Genomic DNA, 22,361 nt, shown 5'->3' with positions numbered 1-22,361 from the left:
TTTATTAATCATTTGTTAACAGAAAAATAATTGAGAATATTCTTTTCTGAATGTCTTTCGAGCAAATCCAATTCCACTTTTAATAAGTTTATTCCGATTTCTGCTGTCAAAATATCGAGACATGGTCGAGGGACATTAGTTGATGAGGACATTGGAAAAAGTTGGTGATGGCAAGTAGGATAATTAGAAAAACTTTGCATCACCAGAAAACTTACCATGTGAAGACAGACGATTCTTCTTTCCATACTTCGTCACATTGTTTGGTCGGAGAAGAGGGCATTGCCATACTTTGCTTTCTACCTCTAATCTCGTCATTGCCGAGAAAGGTTCGACAATGTGCAGTAGGAAAAATTCGTGTAAGTGCTAGAACATCAAATATCGAATATAATAAATCTGTGAGAAAAGAATGCGTGTTCCAAGCATCGCACACTGTACGTAAACCAGAAATATTATTACACATATTTATTTATTCTTAATTCTCTAAGACTGCGGAAGAATATGTTCGCGTTGTAAGTACTTCTTTTTGGTAGTCGAAAAATGCTATTTTCGGCTGTTGTCTGTTTTTTTTCCAACCTTCAATAATAAAGAAATGTATCGAATTAGAGGTTCAAGTGAAACTTGAATAATTCGGACATAGTTAATTTGAGTTTCTGGATAATTTTAGGAATTCCTATTGAGTTCTCTATTCGATTTATTGGTGAAAAAGCATGTTTTTTTTTCTAATGTTTTAGATAATTCCAATTTGTTTAAGATATGCCACACGGAAAATGTCTTTTTTCTAAGAATTCCCGGAAAAATCTCTCAACTTTCAATTATTTATTCCGCGTTTTTCTCATTATTTCCACGTATAACACAAATATATGCATATATATATACAATCAACAAAATCGGAAATTGTTGTATTGCAGCTCCGAGCAATAATCGAAGTTGCTTTTACTAGTGATAAACACACGCACACTTTGCGGGAGATGCTGGAGGTTTACAGGTTCTTTTGCATAACTTCATTAACATCCTGCCAATGTCAGATGCATATGCTGCAACATAGGAATTATGAAAGTCTGAGTGTAGTAATCAGTCTCTCTACTGGTGAAATTGTTTAAAGCTGGTGTGTGTAATCCCAGTCACTCGCCTGTGGGAAATAAAAGTGAATTATAATGCGTTACTTTGGTAGTTTCTGGTGAATGCTGGCGAGTTACTGATTCGATTAATCTAGTCTGACGCCAGCCTCTTCAAGACCGTCCAATCCTTTGGAAAAGAGCGCTAACGATGCAAAGATGATCTCTATGGGCGGTCAGCGGTCATTCCTGTCTGCCTGGTGAATATATATGGAAATTTTCGTGCTTTTCTATCATCATTGTACATTTATTTTTGGGTATCAATGCAGCTTAGCAACATTTTTTTTACCATGTCCAAAAGCAGTTCTCGCGTTGTTCAAATTTATAAATAAAGTTCTGTGGTTGACTTACGGATGCGGTTAAAAAGTATAAAATAAAAGTGTGCGTGCGTGCGTGCGTGCGCACACGAGCCCCAACGAAGGATTGATATATTCGTTGCCTTTGCAGTCTAGTGGTCTAGGGCAGCGGTTCGCAACCTGTGTTCCATGTACACTCTTCAGGGGCTCCGCAGCCGCTTGGGGAAAATAGTAAACAAATATTTAATTTGTAAAATATAATTATAATTACTTTTAAATAATAAAAATAAATCAGTAACTTTGATAAATAACTAAAAAATAGTCCTACGGGGCTCCGCCATCGAAACTATATGCCAAAAAGGGCTCCGTAAGTCAAAAAAGGTTGAGAACCACTGGACTAGGGCGTTCACCCGGAAAGTGAAGGGACGCGGGTTCGATTGCCCGCAAAGGCAATTGAATTATCTGATAGCGGAGAGTGACATCATTCTCGGACATTGAATGCTATCATGAAAACAACGTAAACGAATTTAAGCAAGTGACAGAATTCCCTATTACTTGTAGAAGAATTACGAACAAGGTGAGAGAAAAAAATGCGGCTGCTGAAAAAGCTTGAAAATCTCATATTTCCTTTTATTTATAAACGTGGAGATTATGTACAATATCTAACATCGCACGAAACAAAACATATGGAAGTCACACAAAAATTCACAAATGGAATTGTTTTCGTGATTGTTTTCATTTTATACAAACACTAATTGTAGCGAGGAAATTGACATATTAAGTGATATCAGATAGCATCGAAGTAATATCATTCAATGCATTTTTATAAAATAGCAAGATTTTTTGTGAAATTCGAATTTTTTTGTTGTTCCCTTGAGCTCCAATTTAACCAAGTTCAACTTTTGATAGTCTGTAAATACAGGGTGTCTCAGCACCAGGTTTACAAACTTCTAGGAAGGGTAAGATGTATCCAGACAACTCGGAATCACATCGGAATGTGATTCCGATTTACGGTCGGAAATGCTTTCCTGATGAGTTAGATAGCGTTATACGGGAACGGTGGTTCCGAGCGTTTAGTGCATTGGCCTGCTCGATGGCTGGATCTATCATGCCTTGATCACTTCTTCCAAAGACTCCAGACTGGAGGAATATCAAACATTGGTGTATGGCACCCCTGTTGTTAGCAGTGAGGAACTTGTTGCCGGCATTGTAGGGAAGCCCTAGACACACATGCCCGGAATCTTCCAGAATGTTCAAAATTCAACGCGCGCTTAGATGGGAGACTTGCATTACAGCTCTTGAATGACACTTTGGGCACCTTTGACCTCTGCTACATTTTCGATGGACATCGTATTCACTTACGTGGTGTCCTTAAACTTCTGGTGTTTTCCTTGTACCCTACCGCATCAAGGAATAATTTCCAACCATGCATTTCAATGTGATTCCGAGTCGTCTAGGCGTCCCCTATCCGTCCTAGACGATTGTAAATCTGGTGCTGAGACACCCTGTATTATGCTCTGACTTCTCTTCAATTTTCGGGTCTATAAATATTCATATAATTATTATAATAACTAAATAGAATTCGTTCTTCAAGACCCAAAATGAAAATCCACTCAGAAAATCCCCAAAGCAATTCGATTACACAAAAAATTAAGAAACGCTGAAAATGTTTTAAAAAAAATCAATGCATTTCGAACAGATTTTTTCCCCTCCTTACTCTATAACATACACACAAAATAAAAGAATACACGCATCTTAAATGGTTTCTTTGGAAATTTCACCGGTTCAAGTGAGTACAAAAAAATTTACTGAAGCAATTTTTTTTTAAATTCTCGTTCCATGAGTAGATATTTCTTTAGGACCCTATCACTTAATTCTATTACAATATTCAATGGGATCTTTATTCAAAAAAGTATATGAAAATAGGTAAAAGAAAAAAGATGAGGGGGAAAGATTTTATTTATCTAAAAAGTAGTGCTTCGAAGAAATTTAGTTAAAAAATTTCAATAAAAAAAAAATATATATATATAAATAAAGAAGAGAAATTGTGCGTATATTTATAGTATATCGATTACTTTTTCATTACTTTATTCTTATCGTTCTACGTGAACACGATCAAAGTTCAAACAAGCGACAGGGGAAATTGAAGGAAAAAAAAAATTAAGAAAAATTTTCTTTTCTTCAAACTAAGGAAAAAAAATTTTTCTTTCTCTACTTTATTCATTGCATATTCACTTCCTTTCCTCTCTTAGGAAACTCGCATTTTAACTTATCTCTGGTCCTCATCACTTATAATTTCCTTTTAGTGGCGCTTACTGCATTTTATCGAAGTTTACGTCAATGAAAAAAATGAAATAAAATATAGAAGAAAAAAATAAAAGGATCGGAAGTTTAAGGAGTTTCAAGTTATAAAGAAGACTAGAAAAAAAAAAGGGACTTTCTTCAACCGTGCCTTGTGAGCTTATGTTATATTCTGAAGTAAGGGCCTATCTTAGAAACAGAAGAAAAAAAAAATCCCCGGTATGAAGAAAACCCCTTTCTATACTACAGTCCTGTGCACGTTTTTGCTATTCTAGCCTTATCCATAATATATGTATGCATACACACTTAAGTGTGATACATTAATAATGTAAGTGAGAGAGGAGCGGCTTCATACTCAGCTATTCTCTATATACCAATTTACGTCGTGTTTTCTTTCAAAAATTCGCTAGACTTGCTGGATTGCTGTGTATTGAAATATTCAGTTCACATGGTAAATTGCGAAAAAAAGTTATTTTTAATTATTTTTTTTTCGTATACATGCAATTTGTGAGAAAAATCTAATTTACGTGTGTATATAAAAGAAGAATTTGAACAAAAATGTCATTCGGTGATAAATTTAGATCTTTAGTTCTTCCTTGGAATAATTTAGTCTCGAATACGAATATATGTTGATATTGTAAATATTTTTACTACATTCGTCGGAGTTATATTATGTGAAGGATTTTATTTTTTTCTAAATTTGTAACAGAAAAAAATTATAGCCGTATTGCAAACAAAAGTGACTACAGGAAAATTTTTCTTCAGGAGAGCCACGTGTAAATCCCTCTTATATATATATAAGACACCTTAAGATAACTCCTAAGATTTTAATTTGAATGTGAAATTTGTTTATCGTTCGTTAAAACAATAAAAAGTCATTAACAAAAGCACACAGAGATGCATAATATGTACACAAAAAGTATACATACGTAAATAAAAAAAAAATAAACAAGCCATACAAAAATGTTTTAAAAGGATAAAAACATGAAACCAGTGGTAAAATAAAAATTAAAAACAAAAAGGAATACATTTATAAAACGAGTTGATATCATTCCAAAAATATCCGAATCAATGGGGTCGCAAGTCTCAAAAAATTTAAGAACTGATTGTTTCTTCAAAATATATGTGTACTATAAAAAGTAATTGAAAATAAAACAATATGTTGTTTTCTGATGCTGTTATTGGGTAAATCAAAGGTGATTTCACTCATTTCTCGACGACACAGAACAGGCTCAGAGATTCCGCCTCGTGTAAGATTTTGACACTTCTACAAGAATTTCCCCCCCTATGTGTCTCTTTCCTTTTTCCCATGATAAATAATTTTCTTGAGGAGCGACGAATCTTGGGTTTCGAAGAGGTGCAGCGAGCGGTGAGGATGTGGCAGAAAAAGGCTTGCAATCCACATTTACATATTTGTATGAACATTGGAAAAAAATGCATAATTCCACGGGGTTAGTTATTTCAAAGGTAACACCAAATAAATAGGTTCTATCTAGATCCATTCTTCCGTAATAAAATAATTCTCGGAACTTTTTCATCATTAAACTCATCAGATCTAAAAAAACACACCCTACGAATTCGGAAATGTGTAATTTGAGAGTTTGACTCGAGCTACGAAGGCTACCCGGAATACAGGGAGGTTAATGTTAGCTTGTTCTGAGCTATGTAATAGCCCTAATTATCCGTCAGAAAATTATTAAACTTTCGGAACGTTTAAATGACGTAATTGAGAAAATTTCAAACGCCCTTTGAAGACTGAAAATCTCTGCATAGCTCTTTTGATAGAAAATCCTCTTGTTCGTAAAAGAACTTCACTAGCAAAGCACGTTCTTGTAAACGCTGTAGACTTCCGTGAACAATTCAGAATGAAGATGTCTCTACTTAAGATTTCTAGATTGTCTGAAGCATTAACAGTTAACCGATTTTCGCCCAAAATTAGTTTTGACGTTTATTACGATTTCCATAGAAATAGCATCTGTCGGTGAACGCTGAAACTGATTTTTCTTTGTCAATTTGTATCCGATATACTATCATTTATATATTCTTCACGTCCCATAGCTTTCTGAATGGTAGTTCATTCTATTTTATATAGCAGAACTCGCAAATATTATTTACAGACAAGCTGCATGTGTATCGACAATAATTGGAAGTGATTGCAGCTCAGGAAACTGAAATGAAACAAAGGGGGTTAAATGAATTCAAATGAAACAAATTGTTGTTCATTTGAATTTACTTAATCCCCTTGTAGAAATGTAAAGTGAAACAAATTGTTGTTCATTTGAATTTATTTAATCCCCTTGTAGAAGTGTAAAGTGAAACAAATTGTTAAATTGTTTTTTGTTGAGAAAGAAATAGTGCTAAAAACTGGGCATAAAACAAATGGTTTAAAAAATTGGGAAGAACTAATCATTTCAAAAACTGAGTTTAGACAAATCGTTCAAACAAGGGGAAAATTAATAAAAATAGCTCCAAAAAGTATAAATTAAGCAAATCGTTCCAAAAGATGAAATGAGCAATCGTTAAAGTGAAAATTTAAATGAAAATATAGGGTTCAAAAAATTCAAATGAAAATATATGGTTAAAAAAATGAAAAATGCATGGTTCCAAAAAGTGAAATGAAAAATGCATGGTTCCAAAAAGTGAAATGAAAAATGCATGGTTCCAAAAAGTGAAATGAAAAATGCATGGTTCCAAAAAGTGAAATGAAAAATGCATGGTTCCAAAAACTGAAATGAAATATATGTTCCGAAAAATTTAAATTTTCCAAATATTTCATAAAATAGTTTATAAGTAGTTCAAAAATTGGAAATGAAAAAGAATGGTTTGAAAGCCATGAATTTTGTCCGATAAATCTGAAATCTGTGAACCATTTCCATTTAATTGAGTCTTTACTGCATTGCACGACTTTAAAATTTGATTCAAGTACTTTATTAAAATTCAGATAACTTATAATGATTAAAGAGAACGCAGTCAAGATTGAATACATAATGCATACAATGTCGTTGTGAAATGTGCATTAACATATTTTAAAGGGCAGTAGATTTCCCTCATCAGCAACACGGTTCAAATAATAATCTGAGTAATTCGAGATTCGATGCAAATGTTATCGACGTCGAGTGAACCTCCAAAGATCGAGTTGGGACATGTTTGGGCGTCTTGGGGGTTCCTCACGTGACGAGTGATTAGGATAAGGAAATATGCTGAAGAATCCGAACAAACCTGTGAATAAATACGGCAGTGTGTGGCATTTTCCTTCAACCAGGGATTGAGGTCGCCTCTTAATTATCCTTGAGTAATTTAGTAGCGTTAGATTTCTCTTGAAAAATTTGTCAAGAACCTCTACGTTATTAGGGATGAGGGAAAATTCTTCCAGTAAAATTTCTGTGAATTCATTCAATAAATGATACACAGAATCAGATATTTTACAAATGAACATTATGTTACGTTGAATAGGATAAATCGGTAATTATGCATATTTAACTGTTATTATGCATAGTTACCAATCGTCTACTTAAGTTCCCTCAACATTATGCATAATTGCCAATATAAATTGGCAAGTATGAAAAATGTAGTTGGGATAATGCGGGAATATCACTTAAATTCACCGCTTATCAGATTGTTTCGTACGTAATGGGTACACTAAACATATTTTGCCATGAAACTTCAATGAAATGAAAATAAATGATCTAAGGATAAAACATATAAATTATTATCGGTCTTGTGTAATGTTATCTTTCTTCACATTTATCGCCATTTTTGAACGTAATCGGTGACACCAATCGAATCCATCTTCATAGACTAAAGTATGATGAAAATGCCAGGTAAATTTAATAAAATAATTGAGGATTTACGATATTTACCAATACGAGATAGGTGTTGTACGTACTGATAAGTGAATGTGATAAATTAGCGAAATTTATCAAACTTACAGAAATGGTCCATAGTTATGCGTAATAACCAGATTTATCACATTTACAGCATATACGGGTTGAATCCTACCTATTCTGCCAAACCAAAGAGTGTGATTGACGAGCCCAAGTGGATCATGATGTATTGTAAACGAACGACTAAATTTCTCCTAAACTAGAGAATATCAATTTATATTATTCTAGGTTTTTCCCGAAAGCTGGTGGAATGGACAAATTTTTGGCGTTTAACCGATTGTATCTACAAGGGTGTTTGCGGAATTGGCAATTAAAATTTTTGGTGACAATACTTCGCCAATCTTCCAGCGTACGTAGCTCGTCATTAAATACTGATATTTCAATGAAATTTATGACTTGATAGGACGAATGCCGAAAGTGAGCAGTGTTTGAGGGAACCCGTATGAAACTAGAACGTGGTTTGGAGGGAAATCTAGTAATATTTACCCCTGCTGTCCCCTACTATTTATGATTGAATCACTAGGGAAGTCCTGTGGACCCCCAGCTGGTTCGACGAACCTCTGATTGGGAAAATCCGTGCTTCAATGATGTTAAAAAGAAGTCAGAACCTCACATATCTCAACAAAGAGTTTTAATCCTCACATTAAAGTACAAAAGTAATTTTTAAGGTGTTTTGAAAGGAATTATCTTTTTTTTCTGGTCATATTAACCCGAATGTGCTAAAAGTAGGAAAAAAAAATTAAAATCGACAAAAAAAAGAAAGAATTCAAATATACATCAGCCTTATAACATTTGAGGTAGGGATGTCAGAAAACACAGTCGGACTCACTTAGAACGAACATTGATATTACGAATTTTCACATATAACGAAGTTTTATCGAGTGTCAGCAATTTCGTATGGCTTATCTATGCTATTTTGATTGTTTTCATAACGACCACCAATTTCAATAATGTACGCCTATTTCCGACAGATTTTCAAGCATGACATTGCCAAGGATTTCTCTTTGTAATCTTATCTAAATCTTCTTATCTGAAAATTTCCTTTCTGTGACTGACGATGCCTCCTTTCTTTCTTTGGAAGACCGGAAGACTCCTTCCTTTCTTGTGATACTGTAAAATCCTATTTTGCCGTATGGCGATGTATGACCAGTGTGAGGTAAAGTAGTAGCTTCATATGAATAAACCAAAAATGTTGCACGAACCAATTTTTTTTTCAGAAATCATTCCAACAAGATAATTTCACGAAATTTTACTAAAACCTTATATGACATTAATGTATTTTTCTACTACTAATGTATTTTAATTATTAGTATATTAATTTATACTAATGTATTTTTCGTGTCTTTCTTTTTCAATTTTTATATTTTCGACTTTCAAATCTCGTTTTTCGCCAAAATGTCGAGAGCACTGATGGTAATTCTATGCCTTTTTTTTGGCTTAAATCAGTGTTGTTAGTTAAAGTTCATTAATCTTCGTTAACCATGCTCAACGCTGGAAAAGTAATTAGGCGAAGTTTTTCTGTTACAAAATCTATGCAGGTCTTTGTGAAACAAATGCAAATCATTATAAAACATTCTTAAACAACATATTGAATTTATGCAATACACAGAAGCTACATGAATAAATAAGGGGCGAAATGTATCCCTGCCGTAGAAGAATCTCATTAGGCAGTGCTGAGTTACTGAACTCGCTTATCAACACAGATACCTTATTAGATGGTACATAAAAAATAAATATTCACATTGTTTGTGAATATTTCATTTTCTTTTAAGACACTTGTTAAAAATATAGATAGAAGGCAAAAAGAAAATAACGAATGCAATCTTATTTTCACGTGGAACGTACGAAATATCCAGAGCTACACGGGAAACAGAAGAAGGGGATATATACAGGGGATTCTAAGAAATACTTCCAAGTAAAGAAAAGCAAACACACACACTTCTCTTTCTTCTATTCGTACCACATCTTGGAGCGCCTAGCCCTACAAGAGAAGAAAGAAAAAATGAAGAACAAATATCACTCAGAAGAAACGATTTCCGAAGTCTCAAGCAACAGCAGAAGCCAAAGATCCTCAGGAGGCCTATAGAGCGAACACGGTCGAAAAATAGGACTTAGCATCGGGCCTCAACATTCGAAGGGGGCAAGAACGAGAGGAAAAACTAAAAAAAAAAAGTCCAACGGTTACTACGAATGGCACTTGAGGCTTTTATGCTCACTATTGCCTTCGCCAATATTGGACACAAAGGAGTAAAGTTGAAATGAAATGTCCTCTTCTATTTTTTTTTTCCTTATTGTTATTTTGTCCTATCTTATTCTAGCTTCAGGTGTTGGATGACTTTTGAAGACATAGCTTTTGTGCTAGAAATTGTTTCCGTACTAACACATAAGCGATAACTTGTTTGTTGTTCGGGAATGTTGAAGAAAAATCAAAGTTTGAGCATTGCAACGACCAAAAAAAAAAAGAAGTCAATCTACTAAATTGACGATTATATGAATCGCATCGTTTCAGTTCAAAAATCAAAGGTCATCGTTGAATTGAATCTGGGGCAATAACTGATGGAAAAGTCACCGATATCCATTTTATTTTTATATTTTTCCGTGAATTTGATGGAAAATTTGAAAGTCTTTGCACTTTGATGCGTTTGTTTCTGGAGAAACCTGAATTTCACGATTTTGAAAATTTCAAAAAAGTTTTCAGTTTTCGATAGAGTCTGTGAATGAACTCTCCAAAATTGTGAGATTATCTCTAATTTAATGAAAAATTATGCTCTAACAGAAACAATATTATTAAAAAAACTATTGAGCAATTGATTAATTTCACATATTTCATGAATAATTGTGATTGTATGTGCCATCGTATACTTAGTATTAAATTTACATTTCTCTGATATTTGATTTTTTTTTGTAAACATGAAAAATAATGCATTAAAAACAGGTTGCGTGCATGATGAAGTACAAATATACAAATACAAATACAAATACAACGCCACAACAGGCAAATTGCCCACCGAGGTGGCTGACTTAAGAACATCATGGATCCCCCGAGCCCCTACCTACTACTGCTACACCCCACACGCACCCCCCCTCCCCGCGGAACCCCCCCAACGAATCGGTAAATGCGGGAATGTGCGTGTACGTGTAGTGCAACCTGACGTATAGTTTGTTTCTGTGTAATGCTTGTTATGTGTAGTGCTGTCATCTGCCCCCAGTTTTACTAACTATGAGTGAAGTGTTATGGTTGAATGATTTACCGTTGTAGGACTGTTGCTCTCTGTGGCGAGACTTTTTAACGGGGAGATCGGCTCGCATTTGCGCCTTGAAGTTGGGAACCACAGCAAACCAACTTCAGCCGACCACCACTGTGGGGTTCGAACCCGGATCCTCGCATCACGAGTCCGGCACTATAACCACTCGACCACCACAGCGGCTATGATATCAACGAAATCGAATAAAAATTCATACAAAATATATAAAAGAAACTGTTCAGTTCATGAAATGAAGCAAAATTTTGAGATTTCATTTGCTCAATCATATTCAAAATATAATTTTAACTATAATTTTTTTTGAAATTCCACATTTAAAGTTTAAGATTTATTTTCAAATACAATTGAGTCAATAGAATCTCAAACTTTCTGGGCTGAACTGTTTCTTTTATGTATTTTGAATAATGTTTTATTTAATTATTAATGTCACGATATTTTATCATGCGCGCAAAATGTGTTTAATGCATTTATTTTTTTTTGTTAAATTTACAAAAAAAAACCCCCAAAAAAACGAGAAACTTTATACAGGCATAAAGTAGTGCAAACAATCAAGAACAGACTGCCTAGAATTGTTGTCATGTAAACTTATTTGGGGGATTAGAAAAGTATTCGTTAAAACGAGATTTTCGCTATAACGGTATTTGTTAAAACGGTATTGAACTATATATATATTTAATTTTATTCATTATTTGTTTGCAAACTATATAGAACAATTTTTGTGAAAAGTATAGATGAATATCATGATAAAAATAAAAAGATAAGGCGATAGAATGAGCTGTATTAAAGTTACTTCCTGAAAGTAGTTGAATGACGAGGGATTTTCCATCAACTTGAATTTAATACTTAACCGAGTTTCAACTCCTCAATTAGAAAAGAATACGCCATTGAAATAACACATCAAAAGAACTCCCGCTGGAAATCGACTGAAAAATTAAACTTCATGGGGGAGCTATTGAAAAAAAACGACCCGAAAATTTTATTTTCTATAAAGGGGAAAAAAATCAATTTTTTAAACATTTTATTTATTTCTCGTTTTCTATGTGAACAAAACGAACCTTAAAAAATCGCTTCAGTATATATATATATTATATATATATATATGTGTGTGTGGCATCAGTAACATAATATTTTATTTTCTCTTTCCCAAGTCTTGTTTCTTCAAGATCAACGTAAAGGAAAATTCGAAGTCATTTATTTTGTACTGTCAACTCTGAAACTAATAAAAATGTATCATGAAGTAAATGGGGCGTTGGAAATTCTTCTTTCTTTATTTTATTCGTTTTTTTCATTTTTTTCATCAGTGAGGAGGAGAAATGCGCTGAAACACACACTTGATTGCAGGCCGTTAAAGGACGCCCAGTCCGTGATGCGAGTAATAGAGACCCATGGTGAACTTCCCATGGCTAGTTTTCTACTTTACTCTTCTCCCCCCCCCCCCCTTCAAATTGGCTCATTTAATCACGAACAGTTTATATGCAGACGATTTCCAAGGTTGGAAACGTTTATTTTCCTCTTGTGTACCTAAACAGTGTATCTATTTAAATAAGGATCATGATGAAAGTCAGTTATTGATTATTACTTAAGGTTTAAGGAAAATTCGAGATTTTAAATGAGTTTTTGAGCATCTTCAGACGATTTCATTCGTTTTGGATCGTCCGTGTCATTGATATCAAGATTAATCTGGGGGGAGAATATTTGTAATGGGGGATTGTTTGATCGATGGCATTTTATTTTCATTTAAATGCTTCTTGTGCTCGAACTTTTCCGGGAAAAAATTGTATTTTATTTTATTGACGTCATACTCTGGTTTAAAAATTCATTACAACACACTTCTCGGAAAATTTTAATTTTTTCACTATCCAGCACGTTGTCATTTACACGCGTACCTGCGTTTCACTTTTCACTCATGAATTTATATGAATTTTTCACTCATGCATTTATATACATTTTTCACTCATGAATATATATGCATTTTTCACTCATGAATTTATATGCATTTCCCACTAAAATTAATAGGCATTTCACTTGAATACATCTTTTAAATCATCTGACGATACTTGCATTCGCAAAAGGTTTGGTTGACGAAATTCTTCAAATGCTCGTATCGTACTTCAAAAGCTATGACATCGTCAGTCGCACGTTGCAAAGGCGCATCCAATCATTCTGGTTTCAATATTCCTTTCCGTCCCCAGACAGCTTATAAACAATCCCTACATTTCTAGCTACATTGTAGAAATTCAGCGCATCGTGATTGGTTGAAATAAGTGATGAACCATTATCACTCCTTGTGAAATTTTTGCTGGCGACGTTTAACAATTGATACATTTAATTGTGCTGGAATCCAATGTCTGTTGGAGTAATGGTTATAATACGAGACTCTTGTACCAAAGGTTGTGTGTTCGAATCGGTTTGAAACCCATCCGAATTTATTTTCTCATCTTTGCTGTCATTTATTGATTTACTAAAAAATGTTTCCACTTTTGTTTCTGATTTAATCAAATGCGGTCCATGTGTATCGGGAAGACAATAATAAAGGCTAATAGAAACGGCTAAGGCAATAATAAAGACCCAGCTATCATTTACTGATTCTATAAAAAATGCTTTCATTTTTTTGTCAATGAACTTCGAAATTCAGTTTCACCCAAAACTACGCCTCTTGTGACGTCTTACTAGCTTTTTTGCTCGCAGTAACCAATCACCGGCGTGCTATTGCTTTCTGTGTTACTAAGAGAGTAAGGATTGTAATTACGCATCCGGGCACCCGGCCTGTTGCCGTGATTCGTAACAAATTTCACACTTTATCTCAAAAAGTACGCAACGCAAGTCAAAAGTAATGGTCCGTCAGATGAACTTTGCGAAGGTGCTTTTAATTATATCACTCGTTTTGATATACTTTCCCGTCTGGGCACTAGGCCCGCTGCTTGTGAATTCGTAGCAATTTTTTTTTTAGAGTAGTTCACAACAAAAACAGATGAGATTAGTACCGTTTTCGAGCTATTCCAGACGAAACCGAATGCTTACCACGTGATTCAAGACACAAAAAAAAAAAAAACTTGCGGCTCTGTCTACGGGATAGCCTGCCTGATTTGATTTTTTTCCACTCACCACTTATATAAATTTTCCACACATACATTTGTATGGGTTTTTGAGTCATGAATTTTGTGTACATCATTTATTTATTCATTTTTTTTCGTTTTCAACTCTTACTTATACATGTATGTACATTTTACACTCCTAAATTCATATGAATTTTTTACTCATTCCATTCATATTTTCTACTCATTCCATTCATATTTTCTACTCATTCCATTCATATTTTCTACTCATTCCATTCATATTTTCTACTCATTCCATTCATATTTTCTACTCATTCCATTCATATTTTCTACTCATTCCTTACATATTTCACTTTCCTTTTATATTTTTCCTCATTTCTTTCATGTTTTTCAATCATAATCTTTCATTGTTTTTATTTGTTTAATCTTTGATCTTCGATTGTTCGTATCGCACTACCCTTTGTAAATAAAGTTCGATCATATACAAAAGCACTAGCAGTAGTATGTTTGAAACGGGAAAAAAATCCTCTCAGTTCTCACACTTTTTGGTGAAAAGACTCATTCATTTGTGTTTTAAACACAATACGGAATGAAGTGAAAATATAATTTATTCCGACGTAACCTTGAAAATTTTTTTATGAACTGGCAACATCCGGGAAAAAGTATTCGATATTTGTGGGAAATATCTCTTCTCGTCTGGGTACTAGATCGATCACTCTTTTAAAAAAATAATGTGACTCGAAAAATGCAAATGAAATGTTTGTGCAGTTTCGGAATAATCACACGATGTCTAGAAAATCACCATCATAACTTCTTTTCAAGTTGCATTTTGGAGTGAAATACCATATGTGGTGGAAATATATTGCTCTGAAAGATAATATATGCTGCTTTAAAAATGATGGAAAAGTAAGTTGGCAAGAAATAAATGACATCATTTTTGTAATATCCCAATCTATGTAAATCATATAAATACAGTGTGTTGCTTAAAATGAAACCCCTGATATTTTTTTTCTTTAAATGTTGACAGTAGTTACTTCTTTTGTCATGAAATGACATTGTGGGTACCTTATTTGCTTAATGTAACCCCATGGACATTTTATCGGATAAATATTCTTGTTGTTGCCAATTAAAGGATTTTTTAAACTTATAAATATATGTGGAGGATGTGGTGGATGTGTGTGGAGGATGTGGAAATATATGTGTGGATAACTTATAAATAAATATTGCTGCGCATTCTTCAACAGAGATAGAAAAGTCAGTCTGCAAAGAATAAATGCCATTTTTTATACTATTCAAATCTATGTAAATCATATAAATACAGCGTGTTTCCCCTGAAGTGCAACATCCCATATTTTTTTAAATATCGACAATAATATTTTTCTGTTATTTTTAGCGTTTATGGTACCTCATAAATCCCCTCAAAATATTTCTCCTCTGGATATTTAAATGCTTTCAAATTAAAAATTCAAATTGTAAAACTACCGAATCAATCCCAGTGATAAAAAAAAAAGGATTCCACTTCTGAAACATTAATAATTTTCCGATTCCTCTCATCGATACCGTGATTCAGTGTATATCAAGGCATCCAATATCCAAACATCTGAAGAAAATAGATTCCCCTAGGCTAGTCGCAACATTTCCTAAATAATTCCGTATTTCTGCTTTTATTTCTCCTATACCCGATTGTAAATAAATGCAGAATCGATTTTGGGATGATTGACCTCTAAAAGAGATTTCTCCTCTTGGGATACTTCCCTCTGGCTTTCTTTTTTTGTTCCTTTTAATATGTATTTTAATTCTTCAATAATAGCCGTCTGTATTCAAGGACTGAATCTCTCCTTCAAGGAGGAGGACGAGATGAGGGGAAAAAAAGAGGAAAAGGATCATTTATGGGTACATCTCAGATTCTAATTTATTCCGGTTCACTGAAGTGAGTTACGTTAAAGTTATCTGAAGCAAAAAATAAAGTTTTCCTTTCGTCATAAAGTGCTTTCATTTCCTACTCTTTTAAGTACAAATTCCTTTGCTCTGCACTGTATTTTATAACTTGGAAAGATACCTGAGCATTACAGTAGAAAGTAAACGTAAAATAATGTTTTAGAAAGCAGGAGCTCTCATAAATTCACTGGCCCGTTATGATGGGATTTACAAAAAAAAAATCCACAATGCCTTCAAGACACAAGATTTACTCATCACTTATGTGAGGTATATTACAGTGTTGTGTGTGTTATATGTATTTTTTACCTTTGTGAACTCAATAAATTTAATAGGTATTATAACGAGAATCGATACACACGCTACCACTTCAATATATACAGTAATGCCCTGAAGTGGCGCGATGGTGGGACCGATAGTACCGCATAAGACGGGGTGTCATTTTGAATGAAGGCATATAAATACAGTCGATGCCGCTTAATAATATCACGGATACTGTTATAATTGGGGTATTGTTATCACTTTCACAAAGAAAGGAACGGACCGATGTTATAACATGGGAAAAATTCATTTTTTGTTTTTAGGAGTTAAGGAGTTTTCGGTTCATGTTACGTGCTCAACCTGTTCTATAAACCCTGATTGCTCTTGCTGTAAATTACTTAAAGTCGAAGTAGTCAAATATCCGGGGTCTCCATATAAATCAGAATTTAAAATGAAAAAGACATGCGGATGAAATTTCAAAGAAACTTCGTTTCATTGTATATAAACTTCTTTTTATCTGAAATGCAACCAACTTCTTGAATGATTTATATTATGCACTCTTTTATTCTGCTATAAACTATGGTATAATAATCTGAGGAGGAGACAATAAAACAAATTTTCAATGAATAGTGTCTATTCAAAATATATGTTTTAGAACCATGAATAATATTAGTCATCCACATACTCCAATATACAGAACCTTAAACTTATTACCTTTGAGATATAATGTTATATACCGAATTCTTCTCACTCTATACCGGGATAAATGTAGCAAATAATAATGTATCCTTTGAGAAATCCAACTGAAATTTTTTCTGTACCGCACTGTCGAAAATAAATTGTCAGGAAACATATTTACGACTTGACTCCTAAATTTTAGAAAGCATTACCTTTTGAATTCAAAATTTTCCTACCTACACGAAATTCAAAATAACATTTTCAAATTTAATCTTATCAATAGACGATATTGACGTATATTGTAATATCAAATAACGAAACTCATTACTTGTATGCCTGCTTTTGGAATAAATTCTATCTGACCCAGCATCAGATATGGAATTCATTCGAATGTATTATATGGGAATTGCATTTGAATATAATTAATATATTTTTAATTGTATATTATTACGAATGCGTGTACATATTTATAATTATTATATATACTGATCGATGTATAGATGCATTTTCTTTAACACATTTTACACCTGCTTAGTTCTTTAACTTCGTTGCTCTGTTCTTTCAGTTTAATCATATAAAATTATCTACGGTCGATTATACAGGTCACGTCGACTAATAATTTGCTATGCATTGTTAATTTTATGAGATATCTTGAACTGAAATAAATAAAATAAAATTATCATTTTTTTTACCTGTCGAAAGTTTCCTTGCGCATTCGAAAGAAAAGGTTTAACTCTTTATAACTAAACATATTTTTCTTACCTGTAAGTTGTCATTATCTTGCAAGACTATTTAGGTGGCTAGAAAGTATGTGTTCTCTCCTGCCTTCCTTGTAGGCAAACATTTCTGCACTTGATGTTGTAATGAGTTCATAGTGTTTCAGTTGATCCATTACGTGCTTACGTTGCAATGAATTCCCTATAGTGAAAGCAAATGTGTGACGGCAAAGAAAAATTTTTTCCTTGAGTTCTCGAGCAGTTTCTTTTAGTTGACTAGGTTCTCCCCCCCCCCCCCTTAACCGAGAGGCTTCCCAAAGGATCTATGAAACGAGTTGTACATTTAAAAAGTAATTCATTACATACATTAGACTAATGTTTCTGAACCGGTGGTCCGCTGAGCCCTTGGGGCTCCATATGCACTTTCCTGGGACTAAGCAGCCACTCGACGGAAATAAAATAAATCATTGTATTTGAAAAATACAATCAAACTCGATTATAACGACATCGGATATTGGGTGAAATTTAGTCGTTATAACCGAAGTGTTATTACAGCCAAGGCCGACGCTGTTAAAACCGTTTAAGTATGAAAAATATAATCAGATGCAATCAAGTAGCGTGTATATGAAGTTATTTTATTATATTTTAGTTGACCATACTTAATCATGAAAAATACGGGAAATTAATATCATAAACACGGTACATCAAAAATTATGCCTAAAATATTGATAATTGTCTGACAAATCGTCAATTCCTGAATACTAGAAGGGGTAGACTATACGTTATACGTAAAAGAGCCACAGTCATTTTGACTGCTGCTGCTTCTTTTTAGTGTAATATATTCAATCACACTAAATTGTTACAATAAAAAAAAATAACACGCATTCCCCACATGGTTAATTGTTGATTTTGGAGAAATTGCATCATTGCATTTATATCACATTGTACATCGCTTCATTTTGTGATGATGTACACCTTTTTAAGTGTGTATCACAGTCTTTTTATCCCCTTTATTTAGTTGTTCGCGCACGCTACGGTTGCCACTGTGAATTTGCACTATCGAGGGAAAACTAGGACACTATTAAAATTCCATACAACAAATTAAATTATGAAGAATATAGAATAATAAAAAATACATTTTTGTCTTGTTGTCTTATCAGTATTATCTCCCAGATTATGCACTTAAGTCTCCTCAGCCTCAGAGTTTTTGCAACGAGTTCTGTAGGAAAGAAAGAGTTGCTCACACGCACAGTTTTACCAATATCCGTTGAGAAAACGGGATGTGTAGTCACCGTACATTCGAACAGGATTTTCTTCGGATACAGTTATCACTTGGCTATTGTTATCAAAAAACTCGAGAGTCCCGATGTTGTCACATCAAGTTGCGTGGACTTTATTAGTTACCCTTTCAGCGGGCAATGTTCCCTTCAATGTTTGTGATTTGACAAGGTTTGTGATTTGTGGTTGGCTGAAGTTGGTTTTCTGTGGTTCCCAACTTCAAAGCGCAAATGCGAGCCGATGTCCCCGTTAAAAATGTCTCGCCACAGAGAGCAACAGTCCTACAACGATAAATCATTCAATCATAACACTTCACTCATAGTTAGAAAAACTGGTGGCAGATGGCAGCACTACACCGAACAAGCATTACAGAGAAACAAAAAAAAACTTCACGTCAGGTTTCACTACACGTACACGCACATTCCCGCATGTACCGATTCGTTGGGGGTTCCGCAGGGGGGGTGGGCGGGGTGCATGTGTGGTGTAGCTGTAGTAGGTAGGGCCTCCAAAAAATATCTCGGGGAATCCATGGCATTTGAAGCACCGGCTTCAAACATCGGCTGTTCACGGTACCTCCATTTGCTCTCACTATAAACCCCTCAAATATTTTCTCTTCTGAATACTTCAATCCTTGCAAATTGAATGGTTAATATGGATAAGATCACAAAATATCACTGATCACAAAAATCGCATTAAGACTTGGAATATCTTTTGCAATCACATTTAAATATGAATATAATTGAATAATCTAAAATTACCCATTCATATAAATTTCAATACTTTTTTTTCTGATAAAACTAATCATTGTAATTTTTAATAAAACGTTAGAATTGTTCAGACGTTATCAATATACGGATCAATAACTTTAAACTATTCTTTTTAAATAATGATGGGTACGGTATTTCTCTAAAGGAAAAAAAAAATTAATACTAAAGTTCAATAAAACTAGGATATAAAACGAGTATGAGTTTGGATACTCATGAGCCGGTCGTGCCGAATCACTTCTAAAATCAGGCAATTCAGAATTCTAATTTAGCCTTATTAACCGTTTCCGGAATTCATAGGGGCTTCATCCCTAATTTGCAGCTGCGAAATCCAGAAATCCCATTTAATTTTATTGTGTTTGCAGTCCGTGCTTCTGAATTTGAAAACGGATTTTCTCCTGGCGGTGTTCGGTCTCTTGCCGCTATTTACCTCACATCTTCTTCCACATCCACTCACTCCGCGGCGAGCGCTTCTGTTTTTGCCAAACAAAGCGTTTTATTGGGTTGTTGGGTGGAAAAGGGTAAGAATAAAACGCAGAGGGAACCCCCGGCTGTGAAAATAGATGGTCGGAGGGATGGTCGGGGCTGGTATAAAAGAGCGTATATGTGGGAAATGATGATGAATTGCCAGTTTCCTCACGTGCTTTGTCTTGATTGCTTAAACGGTTGTTCGTTGAGTTTTGGGATACATTTTCTTGGTGAGAGCTTCTCCTTAATGAGCAGCACGTAATGTGAAAACCCAGTTGGCTCCCCATGATAATAATCAATCTAGTATCCCCAGTGTGTGTGTTTTTTGCTTTTAGTGATTAAGAACAAAGATATATATGCGTAATGAAATAGGATCTGGAATTTTATATCATTTAAAGGGTGAGATGTTATTCGATTTGATTATAGCGGTAGATATCAAGAGGAATCCTGGAAATGTTCTAAAATTTAGGCATTTGTGACTATTCACTTCTGTTTCTTTAAGTTCACAGTTTTTTCTCTCCTTTTTTTTTGTTTCAACACTCAATAATGACGGTTATTGTTTTCAGTTATTAAAATGATTCATTCAAAAATCGAGTTTCCTCGGATCGACATTACTTAATGTTAAGTAATGTTATGGATTTTACATGAATCTTATATAGCAGTAAATCTTAGAAACGGAAATATATGTACAAGGGTGATTCGTCAATTCTCCCTTGCCACATTTTACTGATGAACCCGTATATCGTAGAATCGTACTTCGAATTAGGAAAACTTATCCAAATGACGTGTAGACCTCAGATATGCCATTCATGTTGCAAAGAGTTAATTGATTATTAGAACAAAACAAACTATATGGACATCCTGTCTTTAAAAATGCAATCGGAAATGTTTCACTGTATTTCCTGAGGCCGAAAAAAAAGATATCCATGTTTTTAAGTAGAATATTAACTGAAATATTCGAATTAAAATATCAGTGAAAAGCGGGAAAAGAACTGCATAAAAATGAGGGAAAGAAGCATTTTCCGTTAGTTATTTTGTTATTTCCCACTTTTCTTTGCTTTTTAATTTTAATATCACCTCTAAGCGGCACAGAAGAATTCAATAAACCCCTAGAAAAGGTCATGTAATTTTTTAATTAAGTAGATTTTTTTTTCTTCTAATTTTCTGCGGATGCAAACTAAGGGTATAGAGGAAAAAAGCTTTCCTTCAAAATTAAGAAGTAAATAAAACAACAAACTTTGCGAAATATCTAGGCTTATGCCACTGCTAAAATAAGTCTTATAAGTAGGTGATTATCTTGTCAATGTCACTTAGAGTGCTAATAGAAGGGATTAAAATATTAAAACCAGCACTATCAATTAAATGCATGTAATTCAATATTTTTGTGATACTGAATCCCCATTCACACCCGAAATATATAATGAATTAAAATATAATTTTAAATTAGTTAATTAGCAAAATTAATTTTAACATGAATTAAAATAGTAAGTTTAGGAAGCATGAATAGAAACGGATCTGAAAGTTCTGGAAAAAATAAGGGGGGGAGGAACCGCAGAGAGGATAAACAGTGGTGATGATACCACTATGTAGCAGCGCGTTGAATAAAAAACACTCTTGTACAAGTATATGAATGCACAAAGACGATTCTCGTGTCATTGTCAGTAGCAGCAAATTAATTTGATTATAATAGAATTTCAGATTCATTTTCCATGTCATTATATCAAATTATAAATCACATAGATTCCCTTACATGCGATCAGGGCTCAGCATTGACTTGATGGGACCTTTGGCGAAAGAGGTATTGTGGCCCCCCCCTCGAACCCTCGAATGTGGTCAGAGAGGTATGTCACCAAAAACAGCAAATATTATTTCTAAACACATCGAGAAAAATATATGAATTATTTCAAATGAGAAATGCATTAGAATGTAACATTCTCAGTACAATATCTTACAATAAATTTTTTTCACACTCTCATTTGAGCGAAATCATTGATAATATCATCAAAATCTAATTTGTCAGTTATCTCAGCTTTCCACAATCATGCTAAACACATGACAGTTTTTCTTTGTAAAAGACTTGGGTGAACTGATAATTTTATCCGTATTGATAAAAAGAATGATAGTAATAATAGACAAACAATTTGATTTCTGAGAGCCAAGACATTCAGGATAAACCATGTTAGGAAAAGAAAGATAGCTAAATCATTTTCAGATTATATTTCTGTTGAACAAATTATAATTAAACAAGTGAGTAAAAATAAGTAACCATATGTAACAAACGATACTTATCATTTGTTGAATAAAAACAGGATAGTGATCAAGTCGATTTCTCGAACACAGGAAGCA

General features: G+C 33.8%; 1 protein-coding gene across 1 annotated transcript in view; it reads left to right on the top strand.

Moving 5' to 3' along the window:
• LOC149071766 (neurotrimin-like) overlaps positions 1 to 22,361 on the top strand; it is a 154,606-nt gene that overhangs the window by 52,790 nt on the left and 79,455 nt on the right. The window lies entirely within an intron of this gene.

This window comes from Pholcus phalangioides, unplaced genomic scaffold (genome assembly GCF_987345545.1).
Source record: "Pholcus phalangioides strain wild (caught in Gottingen) unplaced genomic scaffold, Ppha-v1.0 ptg000018l_1, whole genome shotgun sequence".
Lineage (NCBI taxonomy): Eukaryota > Metazoa > Arthropoda > Arachnida > Araneae > Pholcidae > Pholcus > Pholcus phalangioides.
Note: the sequence above shows the minus strand (reverse complement) of the source record. Positions and strands in the feature narration are given on the sequence as shown.